This window comes from Puntigrus tetrazona, chromosome 19 (assembly GCF_018831695.1).
Source record: "Puntigrus tetrazona isolate hp1 chromosome 19, ASM1883169v1, whole genome shotgun sequence".
In the NCBI taxonomy this organism is placed as follows: domain Eukaryota; kingdom Metazoa; phylum Chordata; class Actinopteri; order Cypriniformes; family Cyprinidae; genus Puntigrus; species Puntigrus tetrazona.
Genome location: NC_056717.1, coordinates 8,041,072 through 8,047,293, shown reverse-complemented (window position 1 = coordinate 8,047,293; position 6,222 = coordinate 8,041,072). Strand labels below are relative to the sequence as shown.

General features: G+C 39.5%; 1 long non-coding RNA gene across 1 annotated transcript; it reads left to right on the top strand.

The window, feature by feature from the left end:
* The first annotated feature begins 414 nt into the window (after positions 1-414).
* LOC122324217 lies at positions 415-1,018 on the top strand. Its single transcript, XR_006247114.1, has 3 exons — positions 415-461; positions 553-620; positions 960-1,018. It is a non-coding gene; the product is annotated as an uncharacterized LOC122324217 (long non-coding RNA).
* Positions 1,019-6,222: the final 5,204 nt, after the last annotated feature.

Below are 6,222 nucleotides of genomic sequence, written 5' to 3'. Positions count from 1 at the left end.
ACAGGACATGATGGATGAGATTTGCCAGGAGCAATTCATGGAGATGAAGTTCCTAAATGGTGAGTCAGGAACATGGGGGCAGAGGCGAGGAGGACCACCAATCAGAGGCCGTGGAGGTCTTCCTCCTCCTGGAGTACCAGAGTACCCACACTAATGCATGCACCTTTTGTTAATAGACTAATTGACTCATTGTTAGCTGGATTTGCATTCAGACAGATTGTAAGACTTGAAAGGCTTAACTTTCTGTCTTTCGTAGGGGTGGGTGGCATGCCCCCACGTGGTGAGTAAGTGGTGGACCCCTCGGGGTGGAGCAGTAAGGCGCCTGCAGGCAGAGGAGGACCATCAGCCCAGCCGCCCAGAGGAGCAGCTTCCAGCCGTGCTCGTCCACCCCGCCCCTGCGTCTCAGAGGATGCCCCTCCGCCCACCACACCCTCCGACCCAGGACTCGTTATGAAGAATATGTATGTTTCTTTATTAGATATTTTCAGAATTTGCTTTTAAAAGGTAGCTTTAAAGTTTGTTGCTGTGGATTGACTTTTTCCTTCTTTCCAGTCTTATGATGAGAGCTACACAGAGGCAGGCTATGAATCCTATGACAGCTACTACAATCAGCCACAAGCGTAAGTAATTAGTGCATTATTATTGTTATTATTATTATTTTATGTCTATGTATTTGTTGTTTATATATATATATATATATATATATATATATATAATTTTTTTTTTTTTTTATATTTATTCTTTTGGTTTGAGACATGGAAAGTGCAAGTTTCCTTTTAAAGACAAACTTCTCTTATAATTACTGTGGTTTATGGAGGCTTTTTTGAAACATCCCAGTGTCTTAAAAGCGTAATGTTCTTGGCTTGGTTATTTTAGGAAATTCAGGCCAGGTTCTCTTGTGCAAGAGTTGTTCATTTGAACAGTGTTTGTACTTTATGTCTTTTTGTTTTGTTTTTCAGAGAACCAGAATACTATGACTATGGACATGGAGAGACACAGGAAGGCTATAGAAAACTACAGTAAATTTAGTTTTCTGGTCACTTAATCTGTTGTTTTTCAATCATTTGTTGTAATTACTTCAAGGCTAAGGACAATGTTACAATTCATAACACTGGTTTTACTGAGCAGAATGGTTCCTACATTTTTAGATGGTTATGGAAGTATTACTGCCTATGAGTCCTGAGTAATGTTATTGTCTACTTGTAAATAAAGCCTGTTACACTGGCTGTGTCAAATCACATACCATCTAGTTAATACTTGCAACTTTGTTACATATTACACAGAATGTACCTCTTTAATAGTATATGGCTTTTTGAATACTATGAATGTGGACATACCACACTTGTCATGTATTTTTGTGCGCATATATATACAAGCCAAAATACAAGTATGGAATAGCCATTCTGAAAGACTTGGTAGGGCTTAATGAAGGTCATTCATTTACATTAGCTTTTGGTGAGCTATAGTTTCCTTGCTGTTTTACACAGTTCCACTGTTTGTTTGCTCCGCAGCTCAAGATGACTGGAATGGGACACGCGCCCTGCTGGCGGAGAAAAGCTCCACTCAGAGACAGACTAAGCCTGGGTTAAGGAACACCCCTATGGACGATACTAAGTCTGATTAGTGGAACGTCACCCAGCGCGTCGCCATGACAACTGTCTCCCATGGCAGCTCACGCTTTAAGCTACCCGACAAAAGTAATTGTCTGTTTGGTTTTTGTTTTTAGTTTTTTTTTTTTTTTAGTTTTTTTGTTTGTGTTTTTACTCCGGACTTTTTAAAGAAACTTGGCCGAATGGCATTTGAATGCCTCAGAATCAACATAACCTTTAGAAGGATTAGAGTTTAAACATGGCTGTTTTTTTGTTTTTGTTTGTTTGATTTGTTTTTGGTTTTGCGATATCTCTTCCTCTGCTCATACCTACCCTTGCTTTTTGCATTTATCGATGGTAAACATTTGTTCCAATGATTTGGAAAAGTATTTAGCTGAAAGGTAAAGCCTAACAACTGTACAGCCACTTTTTATGTGTCTCAGGACGCCACTTTAATTTGTGTTACCTTTAAAAACTCTGCTGAGGTGCAGTTGCAGATTCCCATGTAGGCTACATTTCAAAATTCTGTTTAATACTAGCATATCAAAAAGACCCTAAACGTAATGTTTGTTTTGTAATAAGGAATATAAATTACTGAAATGCAAAAATGTCTTTTAATGGTATTTCCAACAGCCATTGATTATTCCTCATTTGATTTAAATAGTTTTAAAAGCTGTAAATGTAGATTTAGGCCTCAATATTTTTCCTTGTATCTTTTAGAGTTTTGAAATATAGCCCAATTAGACGCTGTTGAGATGGAATGTCCTCAAATCCTTAATTTGTTAAAATAAGATGTTACTTTTCTTTTTTTAAAAAATGTTCTGTAGAATAACCCATGTTTGGCAACTTATGTTTAAAAGGAAAAAAAATCATCAAAGTCAGATTATCATGGATGGCACCATGCTATATAAACTGCATGCACAAACTGCTTAAAAAAGGATTTGGACAACAATCTCCACAAGGGTCATCTCTTTCTTATGTAAAGGGATACTGCAGCTAAAACCGACTCTATTGTACATAATTTAAAAAAGGAAAAAAAAAACAACCTACATCCAAACTGTACTTTACTGCCATTTAGTATTTGTATCCTCTCCATAAAATGCAGAATGACTTGTGTAAGCTTGCCTAAATAGGTAACTAAATCTGTCCAAAACATGTTTTGCAGCAGATGTCAATAAAGCCTAGATTGTTTTTTATGAAACTTTAACCTGGTTTATTTTTCTTTGTCTTCATAAAATCTGAAATGGCCTTTTAAATAACTCATAACCTTCGGTTCCAACCTTTCTTCCTCTTCAAAAACAGATTTTAAATTTAAAACAATGCATGTAGTCTGAAGGCGTAAACTACACTAAAGGAGTCTGTTTAAAGTGTTTGATTTGACAATTAAAAGCACACCTTTAATGTTTCTCTCTCTTTTTATACTTAAAAAGGACCTAGAGGTAAGACCTGTGCTCTTTAAAATAACCTGGATAGCTTCCTAATGTCTATAGAGAGAACTAAAGCATTCGATGCTTGGGTATGTATTAAACTTTTCTTGAATGACATTTTATTTTTGATCTCACTAAGAATGGGAAATGTATTACAGCCTGAAATAATTTGAATTTAAAAGTTAAGTTATGCAGGGGCCCATATTTGTCAAGACTGATGCAAAGACAAGTTGGCTGCTTTTTAGTAAAGAGGACAGGAGAGGACTGTTAAACTTTAGGAGTGCAGCATTGTAAAAGGTAACCCTAACCCTAAATTTATGCGTGAGTAGTGTTACATTTATATACTTAAAACTGTTTGGTAACAGCGTGCAATGATTTAAAAGATTCAATCGTTTAAAAATATAAAAGTAAAGTGGAAAAAATATGTACAAACACGCAGTAATAGATTTTGCTTATAATAATATTTCTGTACTAACATTTTAGAGCAGAATTATAATGCAACTCATGCTAAAAGTGCTCAGTGTCAAATCTTGATCCATCTATGTTTGTAATGCTGCTCCTGTTTTTTTTCTTTTTGCGATTTGTTTAACGTATTGGAAAAACTCAAATGTCCTACTTGAAAAGATACCTGGAAAAGCTTGAGTTGCATGACTCAAACTTGGCAGATTGCATGAGCTTCCTCAATACAAAATACTTTTGTCATAGCAATGTTTGGTTGTTCGCTCATAGCGTTCTCTCTTCCCTAGGTTGTGATGCCTAGCAATTCCTGAAATTGGAACATTTAATCGAATGTCAGACCTCCTCTCAGGTCAGTTCTTTTCCACTGAAACTGCAAACATGCATCAATGCCCGTCCATTAAGAAAAGTTGATACTTTGTTTGTTCTCTGTAGTTTTAGTCCATCTTAATTCTGATGAGTGAAGCTTTCCAAATCTGCATGTTCTGCAAGAAGCGCTAAATGGCACAAAGTTGCACTGCCCTAATGGGCTTGCTTCCGGTTTCCACTATTTACTCATCTCTGTAATTACTGGTAGCTCCAGTGGCTTAATGTGATGAATGGACTCATCATGGTAGATGATTTAGATGTCTGGGGTGTGTGTGTGTGTTCCTCCCTCTTGCTTGCTTTGCTGATCGACATGTAATTCTCCTGCAGGAAAAGACAAGCGTTTTCGCAGTGTAAGAGCAGTCTTACCTTTGAACACCAGCTGCCTTTAAGGAACCATGGACAGTCTGACTGAACGGCTTCTGAACAGTGTGGAATGGCAGAAATCGATGGCCCTGTCGGCTAAAGTTTGAACCAGCAACCTCTTAATGGTTTAAAGCTTGAGTTCTTGGTGCTGTTTACACTGGCTCTCCAGTCGTAACGCAAGGTCATTTTCTCTGTACTGAAAGTTTCTCTTTACTGTTCACCTCATCAAGTGCTTTCTAAGCATACTTTACTTAAATCTTTAAATTGACTACTTTTGCTCATGTTGGCCAAGAAATCATTTTAACAAGCTCAAAAAATTCTGTCCGGGCTCTCCAGACGTCTACCTCAGACAATACTCCAGTGCTTTATTCTGCAAGACAAGCATGTCTTCCCCGGTTCCTCGCTCGGAGGAACGTACATGCTAATTTGGAGCTGTCCGGACCCTATCTCTTAGCACAGACTTTGTCCGTTAATTGCCATGGTAATTTTCATTGTGCTCTTGAGTAGATATGTTTGAATGGGTTTGTGCTGGTGGAGCTCTCTTGCAGTTTGTATGAATCACAAATGAATCTTGCGTCTGATGAACCAAGCGCAGAAGGCTCCAGGGCTTTGCAGTAGTGTAGCGTAACAGTTGATCTAAATCATATAAACATTTTTACCTTGTGGAAAAAGGTCTTATTTTGTCCTAAATGAGAGCTTACCGTAAACTCTGCTTTTTCTAATGCTCGCTGTGTTTGGCGCTGGGCATGTGTCTGTGTTGCTGTCAGAGTATATCATTGTAGCTTCCATCTCTTGCTCACCCCCTCCTCCCTCCAGCACACACAGGATTTGAGCCCGTCATTCTGACCAATTACCGCTGCTGACAGTGTGTCCGTCCCCCTGCAGAGCCGCCAGTGGTTGCCGACTGGCTAACAGGACTAATGCCTTATTGCATTAGAGACAAATCAGTCCTCTGCACAGATTTTAATAAGCATCAGCCACCGCTCAAGTGCCATCGAACAATTGGAAATGAGTGTGTGTGTGTGTGGTAGGAGGTTGACCGGTTTGTATGCAGACTTCACTGTAATGAGAAATCGCAAAAAGCAGACAATGGAAATATTTAATTCATTTCCCACACAGATGCTGGAGGAGGGTAACAAAACTACTCTCAAGGAGGAGGAAGTGTTCAAACCCACTGTGTGTACTTAATGGCTCTTTGTTTACACGGCCATATCTGTTTGCGTCGGACATGCGTGGCCTACAGCTGCTGGGGGAATGCCTCTGGGGTAATGTGCAAGGCATGTGTGGCAGTCTGAAACTGGGGATTGTGGCTTGGCAGCTCTTTCCTCTTAACACACATTGTGCATGCTGAAAACAGGAAGCATGGCTTTGCGAATGCAGATGAAATGCAAAACACTTACACCACTGACGGTCTGTCTTCTTGCATGGCTATTTTGCTAGTTTCACACCTAACCAGTACATGCTCTCCAGGGAGTCAGGGTTTTGAGTGCACAGGAGGAGTTGTGACTGTTTCTGGCTCGTGTCCTGGAGTACTGTGGCCGCTGGCCACCTCCTTTAGTGTGAAATGCTGGTAATAACTAAGCCTCCTAAAGGTCTCTCTCAGTGTGCTCTGATGAAAATGAATTGAATAAATCCATGTGGAATCTGGCTCCAGTAATCCGTAGTCCTCTAGGACTAAAGTTGACACACTCCACCTTGGCACGTCGCTAAAGTAACATTCCATTGCATGTTTTCCAACATCCACATCAGCAGACGCACCTAACACAATGTCAGGAAACCATGGGAGTTGCTTGGGATTAGTGATGAAATGCATGTGCTGGGAGTCTGAATTCTTTTGTTTTCCTAAGGAGATTGATGAGCCTGTATTTACAGTGCAACTGAACTGAGTTTGAGCTTATTGAAGTGCCTAGCTGTTGGCCTTATCTCAGTATAAGCAAACTAAAGCCTTTGGGGTCAGAGAAAGCATTTGGTGACTTGAGGAAGCGGACAGAATTTTTAAGAAAATGTTTTCGTTTGAA